Below are 13,549 nucleotides of genomic sequence, written 5' to 3' on the forward strand. Positions count from 1 at the left end.
GACGTTTTCTAACTCAGGGAACAAGTTGCACACTTCTGAGGTGCAATTGTGTAACTATCTCAAAAATGAGTTTTTTGCTTACAGAGACATGCCAATTTGCGCAGTAGTACAGATTCTGAGTATGTAACTGGGCTTGATGAAATCAGCATTTCTCTTGCTTCCCTGTGCGTAGGGAAGCTCAGTTTTAGTCACAGTAGCTCCCACAAGTGTCTCCTCAGTGTGTTCCCATTTCCTTAGAAACAGTGTATTTGCTGGGAGAAAAGTGCATTACTGTGCGCTTTCACCGTTCAGCAAACACATGTGTAGAAGCACAGCGCTAGCTGAAACGACCGTTTCTCGACGTTTTCTAACTCAGGCAACAAGTTGCACACTTCTGAGATGCATTTGGGCAACTTTGTCAGAAATGAGTTTTTTGCCTACAGAGACATGCCTATTTGCGCAGTAGTACAGATTCTGAGTATGTAACTGGGCTTGATGAAATCAGCATTTCTCTTGCTTCCCTGTGCGTAGGGAAGCTCAGTTTTAGTCACAGTAGCTCCCACAAGTGTCTCCTCAGTGTGTTCCCATTTCCTTAGAAACAGTGTATTTGCTGGGAGAAAAGTGCCTTACTGTGCGCTTTCACCGTTCAGCAAATACACGTGTAGAAGCACAGCGCTAGCAGAAACGACCGTTTCTCGACATTTTCTAACTCAGGAAAAAAGTTGCACACTTCTGAGATGCATTTGGGCAACTTTGTCTGAAATGAGTTTTTTGCCTACAGAGACATGCCTATTTGCGCAGTAGTACAGATTCTGAGTATGTAACTGGGCTTGATGAAATCAGCATTTCTCTTGCTTCCCTGTGCGTAGGGAAGCTCAGTTTTAGTCACAGTAGCTCCCACAAGTGTCTCCTCAGTGTGTTCCCATTTCCTTAGAAACAGTGTATTTGCTGGGAGAAAAGTGCATTACTGTGCGCTTTCACCGTTCAGCAAATACACGTGTAGAAGCACAGCGCTAGCAGAAACGACCGTTTCTCGACATTTTCTAACTCAAGAAACAAGTTGCACACTTCTGAGATGCATTTGGGCAACTTTGTCAGAAATGAGTTTTTTGCCTACAGAGACATGCCTATTTGCGCAGTAGTACAGATTCTGAGTATGTAACTGGGCTTGATGAAATCAGCATTTCTCTTGTTTCCCTGTGCGTAGGGAAGCTCAGTTTTAGTCACAGTAGGTCCCACAAGTGTCTCCTCAGTGTGTTCCCATTTCCTTAGAAACAGTGTATTTGCTGGGAGAAAAGTGCATTACTGTGCGCTTTCACCGTTCAGCAAATACATGTGTAGAAGCACAGCGTTAGAAGATATGACCGTTTCTTGATGTTTTCTAAATCAGGGAACAAGTTGCAGACTTCTGAGATGCATTTGGGCAACTTTGTCAGAAATGAGTTTTTTGCCTACAGAGACATGCCTATTTGCACAGTAGTACAGATTCTGAGTATGTAACTGGGCTTGATGAAATCAGGATTTCTCTTGCTTCCCTGTGCGTAGGGAAGCTCAGTTTTAGTCACATTAGCTCCCACAAGTGTCTCCTCAGTGTGTTCCCAGTTCCTTAGAAACAGTGTATTTGCTGGGAGAAAAGTGCATCACTGTGCGCTTTCACCGTTCAGCAAATACATGTGTAGAAGCACAGCGCTAGCAGAAACGAACGTTTCTCGACGTTTTCTAACTCAGGGAACAAGTTGCACACTTCTGAGATGCATTTGGGCAACTTTGTCAGAAATGAGTTTTTTGCCTACAGATTCATGCCAATTTGCGCAGTAGTACAGATTCTGAGTATGTAACTGGGCTTGATGAAATCAGCATTTCTCTTGCTTCCCTGTGCGTAGGGAAGCTCAGTTTTAGTCACAGTAGGTCCCACAAGTGTCTCCTCAGTGTGTTCCCATTTCCTTAGAAACAGTGTTTTTGCTGGGAGAAAAGTGCATTACTGTGCGCTTTCACCGTTCAGCAAATACATGTGTAGAAGCACAGCGCTAGCAGAAACGACCGTTTCTCGACATTTTCTAACTCAGGGAGCAAGTTGCACACTTCTGAGATGCATTTGGGCAACTTTGTCAGAAATGAGTTTTTTGCCTACAGAGACATGCCGATTTGCGCAGTAGTACAGATTCTGAGTATGAAACTGGGCTTGATGAAATCAGCATTACTCTTGCTTCCCTGTGCGTAGGGAAGCTCAGTTTTAGTCACAGTAGCTCCCACAAGTGTCTCCTCAGTGTGTTCCCATTTCCTTAGAAACAGTATATTTGCTGGGAGAAAAGTGCATTACTGTGCGCTTTCACCGTTCAGCAAATACATGGGTAGAAGCACAGCGCTAGCAGAAATGAATCTTTCTCGACGTTTTCTAACTCAGGGAACAAGTTGCACACTTCTGAGATGCATTTGGGCAACTTTGTCAGAAATGAGTTTTTTGCCTACAGAGACATGCCTATTTGCGCAGTAGTACAGATTCTGAGTATGTAACTGGGCTGGATGAAATCAGCATTTCTCTTGCTTCCCTGTGCGTAGGGAAGCTCAGTTTTAGTCACAGTAGCTCCCACAAGTGTCTCCTCAGTGTGTTCCCATTTCCTTAGACACAGTGTATTTGCTGGGAGAAAAGTGCATTACTGTGCGCTTTTACCGTTCAGCAAATACATGTGTAGAAGCACAGCGCTAGCAGAAACGAACGTTTCTCGACGTTTTCTAACTCAGGGAACAAGTTGCACACTTCTGAGATGCATTTGGGCAACTTTGTCAGAAATGAGTTTTTTGCCTACAGAGACATGCCTATTTGCGCAGTAGTACAGATTCTGAGTATGTAACTGGGCTTGATGAAATCAGCATTTCTCTTGTTTCCCTGTGCATAGGGAAGGTCAGTTTAGTCACAGTAGCTCCCACAAGTGTCTCCTCAGTGTGTTCCCATTTCCTTAGAAACAGTGTATTTGCTGGGAGAAAAGTGCATCACTTTGTGCTTTCACCGTTCAGCAAATACATGTGTAGAAGCACAGCGCTAGCAGAAACGACCGTTTCTCGACGTTTTCTAACGCAGGGAACAAGTTGCACACTTCTGAGTTGCATTTGGGCAACTTTGTCAGAAATGAGTTTTTTGCCTACAGATTCATGCCAATTTGCGCAGTAGTACAGATTCTGAGTATGTAACTGGGCTTGATGAAATCAGCATTTCTCTTGCTTCCCTGTGCGTAGGGAAGCTCAGTTTTAGTCACAGTAGGTCCCACAAGTGTCTCCTCAGTGTGTTCCCATTTCCTTAGAAACAGTGTTTTTGCTGGGAGAAAAGTGCATTACTGTGCGCTTTCACCGTTCAGCAAATACATGTGTAGAAGCACAGCGCTAGCAGAAACGACCGTTTCTCGACATTTTCTAACTCAGGGAGCAAGTTGCACACTTCTGAGATGCATTTGGGCAACTTTGTCAGAAATGAGTTTTTTGCCTACAGAGACATGCCGATTTGCGCAGTAGTACAGATTCTGAGTATGAAACTGGGCTTGATGAAATCAGCATTACTCTTGCTTCCCTGTGCGTAGGGAAGCTCAGTTTTAGTCACAGTAGCTCCCACAAGTGTCTCCTCAGTGTGTTCCCATTTCCTTAGAAACAGTATATTTGCTGGGAGAAAAGTGCATTACTGTGCGCTTTCACCGTTCAGCAAATACATGGGTAGAAGCACAGCGCTAGCAGAAATGAATCTTTCTCGACGTTTTCTAACTCAGGGAACAAGTTGCACACTTCTGAGATGCATTTGGGCAACTTTGTCAGAAATGAGTTTTTTGCCTACAGAGACATGCCTATTTGCGCAGTAGTACAGATTCTGAGTATGTAACTGGGCTGGATGAAATCAGCATTTCTCTTGCTTCCCTGTGCGTAGGGAAGCTCAGTTTTAGTCACAGTAGCTCCCACAAGTGTCTCCTCAGTGTGTTCCCATTTCCTTAGACACAGTGTATTTGCTGGGAGAAAAGTGCATTACTGTGCGCTTTTACCGTTCAGCAAATACATGTGTAGAAGCACAGCGCTAGCAGAAACGAACGTTTCTCGACGTTTTCTAACTCAGGGAACAAGTTGCACACTTCTGAGATGCATTTGGGCAACTTTGTCAGAAATGAGTTTTTTGCCTACAGAGACATGCCTATTTGCGCAGTAGTACAGATTCTGAGTATGTAACTGGGCTTGATGAAATCAGCATTTCTCTTGTTTCCCTGTGCATAGGGAAGGTCAGTTTAGTCACAGTAGCTCCCACAAGTGTCTCCTCAGTGTGTTCCCATTTCCTTAGAAACAGTGTATTTGCTGGGAGAAAAGTGCATCACTTTGTGCTTTCACCGTTCAGCAAATACATGTGTAGAAGCACAGCGCTAGCAGAAACGACCGTTTCTCGACGTTTTCTAACTCAGGGAACAAGTTGCACACTTCTGAGTTGCATTTGGGCAACTTTGTCAGAAATGAGTTTTTTGCCTACAGAGACATGCCTATTTGCGCAGTAGTACAGATTCTGAGTATGTAACTGGGCTTGATGAAATCAGCATTTCTCTTGCTTCCCTGTGCATAGGGAAGCTCAGTTTTCGTCCCAGTAGCTCCCACAAGTGTCTCCTCAGTGTGTTCCCCTTTCCTTAGAAACAGTGTATTTGCTGGGAGAAAAGTGCATTACTGTGCGCTTTCACCGTTCAGCAAATACATGTGTAGAAGCACAGCGCTAGCAGAAACGACCGTTTCTCGACGTTTTCTAACTCAGGGAACAAGTTGCACACTTCTGAGTTGCATTTGGGCAACTTTGTCAGAAATGAGTTTTTTGCCTACAGAGACATGCCTATTTGCGCAGTAGTACAGATTCTGAGTATGTAACTGGGCTTGATGAAATCAGCATTTCTCTTGCTTCCCTGTGCATAGGGAAGCTCAGTTTTCGTCCCAGTAGCTCCCACAAGTGTCTCCTCAGTGTGTTCCCCTTTCCTTAGAAACAGTGTATTTGCTGGGAGAAAAGTGCATTACTGTGCGCTTTCACCGTTCAGCAAATACATGTGTAGAAGCACAGCGCTAGCTGAAACGACCGTTTCTCGACGTTTTCTAACTCAGGGAACAAGTTGCACACTTCTGAGATGCATTTGGGCAACTTTGTCAGAAATGAGTTTTTTGCCTACAGAGATATGCCTATTTGCGCAGTAGTACAGATTCTGAGTATGTAACTGGGCTTGATGAAATCAGCATTTCTCTTGCTTCCCTTTGCGTAGGTAAGCTCAGTTTTAGTCACAGTAGCTCCCACAAGTGTCTCCTCAGTGTGTTCCTATTTCCTTAGAAACAGTGTATTTGCTGGGAGAAAAGTGCATCACTGTGCGCTTTCACCGTTCAGCAAATACATGTGTAGAAGCACAGCGCTAGCAGAAACGAACGTTTCTCGACGTTTTCTAACTCAGGGAACAAGTTGCACACTTCTGAGATGCATTTGGGCAACTTTGTCAGAAATGAGTTTTTTGCCTACAGATTCATGCCTATTTGCGCAGTAGTACAGATTCTGAGTATGTAACTGGGCTTGATGAAATCAGCATTTCTCTTGCTTCCCTGTGCGTAGGGAAGCTCAGTTTTAGTCACAGTAGCTCCCACAAGTGTCTCCTCAGTGTGTTCCCATTTCCTTAGAAACAGTGTATTTGCTGGGAGAAAAGTGCATTACGGTGCGCTTTCACCGTTCAGCAAATACATGTGTAGAAGAACAGCGCTAGCAGAAACGACCGTTTCTCGACATTTTCTAACTCAGGGAGCAAGTTGCACACTTCTCGATGCATTTGGGCAACTTTGTCAGAAATGAGTTTTTTGCCTACAGAGACATGCCTATTTGCGCAGTAGTACAGATTCTGAGTATGTAACTGGGCTGGATGAAATCAGCATTTCTCTTGCTTCCCTGTGCGTAGGGAAGCTCAGTTTTAGTCACAGTAGCTCCCACAAGTGTCTCCTTAGTGTGTTCCCATTTCCTTAGACACAGTGTATTTGCTGGGAGAAAAGTGCATTACTGTGCGCTTTCACCGTTCAGCAAATACATGTGTAGAAGCACAGCGCTAGCAGAAACGAACGTTTCTCGAAGTTTTCTAACTCAGGGAACAAGTTGCACACTTCTGAGATGCATTTGGGCAACTTTGTCAGAAATGAGTTTTTTGCCTACAGAGACATGCCTATTTGCACAGTAGTACAGATTCTGAGTATGTAACTGGGCTTGATGAAATCAGCATTTCTCTTGTTTCCCTGTGCATAGGGAAGGTCAGTTTAGTCACAGTAGCTCCCACAAGTGTCTCCTCAGTGTGTTCCCATTTCCTTAGAAACAGTGTATTTGCTGGGAGAAAAGTGCATCACTTTGTGCTTTCACTGTTCAGCAAATACATGTGTAGAAGCACAGCGCTAGCAGAAACGACCGTTTCTCGACATTTTCTAACTCAGGGAACAAGTTGTACACTTCTGGGATGCATTTGGGCAACTTTGTCAGAAATGAGTTTTTTGCCTACAGAGACATGCCTATTTGCGCAGTAGTACAGATTCTGAGTATGTAACTGGGCTTGATGAAATCAGCATTTCTCTTGCTTCCCTGTGCGTAGGGAAGCTCAGTTTTAGTCACAGTAGCTCCCACAAGTGTCTCCTCAGTGTGTTCCCAGTTACTTAGAAACAGTGTATTTGCTGGGAGAAAAGTGCATTACTGTGCGCTTTCACCGTTCAGCAAATACATGTGTAGAAGCACAGCGCTAGCAGAAACGAACGTTTCTCGACGTTTTCTAACTCAGGGAACAAGTTGCACACTTCTGAGGTGCAATTGTGTAACTATCTCAGAAATAAGTTTTTTGCTTACAGAGACATGCCAATTTGCGCAGTAGTACAGATTCTGAGTATGTAACTGGGCTTGATGAAATCAGCATTTCTCTTGCTTCCCTGTGCGTAGGGAAGCTCAGTTTTAGTCACAGTAGCTCCCACAAGTGTCTCCTCAGTGTGTTCCCAGTTCCTTAGAAACAGTGTATTTGCTGGGAGAAAAGTGCATTACTGTGCGCTTTCACCGTTCAGCAAATACATGTGTAGAAGCACAGCGCTAGCAGAAACGAACGTTTCTCGACGTTTTCTAACTCAGGGAACAAGTTGCACACTTCTGAGATGCATTTGGGCAACTTTGTCAGAAATGAGTTTTTTGCCTACAGAGACATGCCTATTTGCGCAGTAGTACAGATTCTGAGTATGTAACTGGGCTTGATGAAATCAGCATTTCTCTTGTTTCCCTGTGCATAGGGAAGCTCAGTTTAGTCACAGTAGCTCCCACAAGTGACTCCTCAGTGTGTTCCCATTTCCTTAGAAACAGTGTATTTGCTGGGAGAAAAGTGCATCACTTTGTGCTTTCACCGTTCAGCAAATACATGTGTAGAAGCACAGCGCTAGCAGAAACGACCGTTTCTCGACGTTTTCTAACTCAGGGAACAAGTTGCACACTTCTGACTTGCATTTGGGCAACTTTGTCAGAAATGAGTTTTTTGCCTACAGAGACATGCCTATTTGCGCAGTAGTACAGATTCTAAGTATGTAACTGGGCTTGATGAAATCAGCATTTCTCTTGCTTCCCTGTGCGTAGGGAAGCTCAGTTTTAGTCACAGTAGCTCCCACAAGTGTCTCCTCAGTGTGTTCCCATTTCCTTAGAAACAGTGTATTTGCTGGGAGAAAATTGCATCACTGTGCGCTTTCACCGTTCAGCAAATACATGTGCAGAAGCACAGCGCTAGCAGAAACGAACGTTTCTCGACGTTTTCTAACTCAGGGAACAAGTTGCACACTTCTGAGGTGCAATTGTGTAACTATCTCAAAAATGAGTTTTTTGCTTACAGAGACATGCCAATTTGCGCAGTAGTACAGATTCTGAGTATGTAACTGGGCTTGATGAAATCAGCATTTCTCTTGCTTCCCTGTGCGTAATGAAGCTCAGTTTTAGTCACAGTAGCTCCCACAAGTGTCTCCTCAGTGTGTTCCCAGTTCCTTAGAAACAGTGTATTTGCTGGGAGAAAAGTGCATCACTGTGCGCTTTCACCGTTCAGCAAAAACATGTGTAGAAGCACAGCGCTAGCAGAAACGAACGTTTCTCGACGTTTTCTAACTCAGGGAACAAGTTGCACACTTCTGAGATGCATTTGGGCAACTTTGTCAGAAATGAGTTTTTTGCCTACAGAGACATGCCTATTTGCACAGTAGTACAGATTCTGAGTATGTAACTGGGCTTGATGAAATCAGCATTTCTCTTTCTTCCCTGTGATTAGGGAAGCTCAGTTTTAGTCACAGTAGCTCCCACAAGTGTCTCCTCAGTGTGTTACCATTTCCTTAGAAACAGTGTATTTGCTGGGAGAAAAGTGCATTACTGTGCGCTTTCACCGTTCAGCAAATACATGGGTAGAAGCACAGCGCTAGCTGAAACGACCGTTTCTCGACGTTTTCTAACTCAGGGAACAAGTGGCATACTTCTGAGATGCAATTGGGCAACTTTGTCAGAAATGGGTTTTTTGCCTACAGAGACATGCCTATTTGCGCAGTAGTACAGATTCTGAGTATGTAACTGGGCTTGATGAAATCAGCATTTCTCTTGCTTCCCTGTGCGTAGGGAAGCTCAGTTTTAGTCACAGTAGCTCCCACAAGTGTCTCCTCAGTGTGTTCCCATTTCCTTAGAAACAGTGTATTTGCTGGGAGAAAAGTGCATTACTCTGCGCTTTCACCGTTCAGCAAATACATGTGTAGAAGCACAGCTCTAGCAGAAACGACCGTTTCTCAACGTTTTCTAACTCAGGGAACAAGTTGCACACTTCTGAGATGCATTTGGGAAACTTTGTCAGAAATGAGTTTTTTGCCTACAGACATGCCTATTTGCGCAGTAGTACAGATTCTGAGTATGTAACTGGGCTTGATGAAATCAGCATTTCTCTTGCTTCCCTGTGCGTAGGGAAACTCAGTTTTAGTCACAGTAGCTCCCACAAGTGTCTCCTCAGTGTGTTCCCAGTTCCTTAGAAACAGTGTATTTGCTGGGAGTAAAGTGCATTACTTTGGGCTTTCACCGTTCAGCAAATACATGTGTAGAAGCACAGCGCTAGCAGAAACGAACGTTTCTCGACGTTTTCTAACTCAGGGAACAAGTTCCACACTTCTGAGATGCATTTGGGTAACTTTCTCAAAAATGAATTTTTTGCCTACAGAGACATGCCTATTTGTGCAGTAGTACAGATTCTGAGTATGTAACTGGGCTTGATGAAATCAGCATTTCTCTTGCTTCCCTGTGCGTAGGGAAGCTCAGTTTTAGTCACAGTAGCTCCCACAAGTGTCTCCTCAGTGTGTTCCTATTTCCGTAGAAACAGTATATTTGCTGGGAGAAAAGTGCATTACTGTGCGCTTTCACCTTTCAGCAAATACATGTGTAGAAGCACAGCGCTAGCAGATACGACCGTTTCTCGACGTTTTCTAACTCAGGGAACAAGTTGCACACTTCTGAGATGCATTTGGGCAACTTTGACAGAAATGAGTTTTTTGCCTACAGAGACATGCCTATTTGCGCAGTAGTACAGATTCTGAGTATGTAACTGGGCTTGATGAAATCAGCATTTCTCTTGCTTCCCTGTGCGTAGGGAAGCTCAGTTTTAGTCACAGTAGCTCCCACAAGTGTCTCCTCAGTGTGTTCCCATTTCCTTAGAAACAGTGTTTTTGCTGGGAGAAAAGTGCATTACTGTGCGCTTTCACCGTTCAGCAAATACATGTGTAGAAGCACAGCGCTAGCAGAAACGAACGTTTCTCGACGTTTTCTAACTCAGGGAACAAGTTGCACACTTCTGAGATGCATTTGGGCAACTTTGTCAGAAATGAGTTTTTTGCCTACAGAGACATGCCTATTTGCGCAGTAGTACAGATTCTGAGTATGTAACTGGGCTTGATGAAATCAGCATTTCTCTTGCTTCCCTGTGCGTAGGGAAGCTCAGTTTTAGTCACAGTAGCTCCCACAAGTGACTCCTTAGTGTGTTCCCATTTCCTTAGAAACAGTGTATTTGCTGGGAGAAAAGTGCATCACTGTGCGCTTTCACCGTTCAGCAAATACATGTGTAGAAGCACAGCGCTAGCAGAAACGAACGTTTCTCGACGTTTTCTAACTCAGGGAACAAGTTGCACACTTCTGAGATGCATTTGGGCAACTTTGTCAGAAATGAGTTTTTTGCCTACAGAGACATGCCTATTTGCGCAGTAGTACAGATTCTGAGTATGTAACTGGGCTGGATGAAATCAGCATTTCTCTTGCTTCCCTGTGCATAGGGAAGCTCAGTTTTAGTCACAGTAGCGCCCACAAGTGTCTCCTCAGTGTGTTCCCATTTCCTTAGAAACAGTGTATTTGCTGGGAGAAAAGTGCATTACTGTGCGCTTTCACCGTTCAGCAAATACATGTGTAGAAGCACAGCGTTAGCAGATATGACCGCTTCTCGACGTTTTCTAACTCAGGGAACAAGTTGCACACTTCTGAGATGCATTTGGGCAACTTTGTCAGAAATGAGTTTTTTGCCTACAGAGACATGCCTATTTGCGCAGTAGTACAGATTCTGAGTATGTAACTGGGCTGGATGAAATCAGCATTTCTCTTGCTTCCCTGTGCGTAGGGAAGGTCTGTTTTAGTCACAGTAGCTCCCACAAGTGTCTCCTCAGTGTGTTCCCATTTCCGTAGAAACAGTGTATTTGCTGGGAGAAAAGTGCATTACTGTGCGCTTTCACCGTTCAGCAAATACATGTCTAGAGGCACAGCGCTAGGAGAAACGACCGTTTCTCGACGTTTTCTAACTCAGGGAACAAGTTGCACACTTCTGAGATTCATTTGGGCAACTTTGTCAGAAATGAGTTTTTTGCCTACAGATTCATGCCTATTTGCGCAGTAGTACAGATTCTGAGTATGTAACTGGGCTTGATGAAATCAGCATTTCTCTTGCTTCCCTGTGCGTAGGGAAGCTCAGTTTTAATCACAGTAGCTCCCACAAGTGTCTCCTCAGTGTGTTCCCATTTCCTTAGAAACAGTGTATTTGCTGGGAGAAAAGTGCATTACTGTGCGCTTTCACCGTTCAGCAAATACATGTGTAGAAGCACAGCGCTAGCAGAAACTAACGTTTCTCGACGTTTTCTAACTCAGGGAACAAGTTGCACACTTCTGAGATGCATTTGGGCAACTTTGTCAGAAATGAGTTTTTTGCCTACAGAGACATGCTTATTTGGCAGTAGTACAGATTCTGAGTATGCAACTGGGCTGGATGAAATCAGCATTTCTCTTGCTTCCCTGTGCGTAGGGAAGCTCAGTTTTAGTCACAGTAGCTCCCACAAGTGTCTCCTCAGTGTGTTCCCATTTCCTTAGAAACAGTGTATTTGCTGGGAGAAAAGTGCATTACTGTGCGCTTTCACCGTTCAGCAAATACATGTGTAGAAGCACAGCGCTAGCAAAAACGAACGTTTCTCCACGTTTTCTAACTCAGGGAACAAGTTGCACACTTCTGAGATGCATTTGGGCAACTTTGTCATAAATGAGTTTTTTGCCTACAGAGACATGCCTATTTGCGCAGTAGTACAGATTCTGAGTATGTAACTGGGCTTGATCAAATCAGCATTTTTCTTCCTTCCCTGTGCGTAGGGAAGCTCAGTTTTAGTCACAGTAGCGCCCACAAGTGTCTCCTCAATGTGTTCCCATTTCCTTAGAAACAGTGTATTTGCTGGGAGAAAAGTGCATTACTGTGCGCTTTCACCGTTCAGCAAATACATGTGTAGAAGCACAGCGCTAGCAGAAACGAACGTTTCTCGACGTTTTCTAACTCAGGGAACAAGTTGCACACTTCTGAGATGCATTTGGGCAACTTTGTCAGAAATGAGTTTTTTGCCTACAGAGACATGCCTATTTGCGCAGTAGTACAGATTCTGAGTATGTAACTGGGCTTGATGAAATCAGCATTTCTCTTGCTTCCATGTGCGTAGGGAAGCTCAGTTTTAGTCACAGTAGCTCCCACAAGTGTCTCCTCAGTGTGTTCCCATTTCCTTAGAAACAGTGTATTTGCTGGGAGAGAAGTGCATTACTGTGCGCTTTCACCTTTCAGCAAATACATGTGTAGAAGCACAGCGCTAGCAGAAACGACCGTTTCTCGACGTTTTCTAACTCAGGGAACAAGTTGCAAACTTCTGAGATGGGTTTTTGGGCAACTTTGACAGAAATGAGTTTTTTGCCTACAGAGACATGCCTATTTCGCAGTAGTACAGATTCTGAGTATGTAACTGGGCTTGATGAAATCAGCATTTCTCTTGCTTCCCTGTGCGTAGGGAAGCTCAGTTTTAGTCACAGTAGCTCCCACAAGTGACTCCTTAGTGTGTTCCCATTTCCTTAGAAACAGTGTATTTGCTGGGAGAAAAGTGCGTTACTGTGCGCTTTCACCGTTCAGCAAATACATGTGTAGAAGCACAGCGCTAGCAGAAACGAAGGTTTCTCGACGTTTTCTAACTCAGGGAACAAGTTGCACACTTCTGAGATGCATTTGGGCAACTTTGTCAGAAATGAGTTTTTTGCCTACAGAGACATGCCTATTTGCGCAGTAGTACAGATTCTGAGTATGTAACTGGGCTTGATCAAATCAGCATTTTTCTTCCTTCCCTGTGCGTAGGGAAGCTCAGTTTTAGTCACAGTAGCGCCCACAAGTGTCTCCTCAATGTGTTCCCATTTCCTTAGAAACAGTGTATTTGCTGGGAGAAAAGTGCATTACTGTGCGCTTTCACCGTTCAGCAAATACATGTGTAGAAGCACAGCGCTAGCAGAAACGAACGTTTCTCGACGTTTTCTAACTCAGGGAACAAGTTGCACACTTCTGAGATGCATTTGGGCAACTTTGTCAGAAATGAGTTTTTTGCCTACAGAGACATGCCTATTTGCGCAGTAGTACAGATTCTGAGTATGTAACTGGGCTTGATGAAATCAGCATTTCTCTTGCTTCCATGTGCGTAGGGAAGCTCAGTTTTAGTCACAGTAGCTCCCACAAGTGTCTCCTCAGTGTGTTCCCATTTCCTTAGAAACAGTGTATTTGCTGGGAGAGAAGTGCATTACTGTGCGCTTTCACCTTTCAGCAAATACATGTGTAGAAGCACAGCGCTAGCAGAAACAAACGTTTCTCCACGTTTTCTAACTCAGGGAACAAGTTGCAAACTTCTGAGATGGGTTTTTGGGCAACTTTGTCAGAAATGAGTTTTTTGCCTACAGAGACATGCCTATTTGCGCAGTAGTACAGATTCTGAGTATGTAACTGGGCTTGATTAAATCAGCATTTCTCTTGCTTCGCTGTGCGTAGGGAAGCTCAGGTTTAGTCACAGTAGCTTCCACAAGTGTCTCCTCAGTGTGTTCCCATTTCCTTAGAAACAGTGTATTTGCTGGGAGAAAAGTGCATTACTGTGCGCTTTCACCGTTCAGCAAATACATTTGTAGAAGCACAGTGCTAGCAGAAACGAACGTTTCTCGACGTTTTCTAACTCAGGGAACAAGTTGCACACT

This window comes from Acomys minous (assembly GCF_964271855.1).
Source record: "Acomys minous genome assembly, contig: scaffold_26, whole genome shotgun sequence".
Lineage (NCBI taxonomy): Eukaryota > Metazoa > Chordata > Mammalia > Rodentia > Muridae > Acomys > Acomys minous.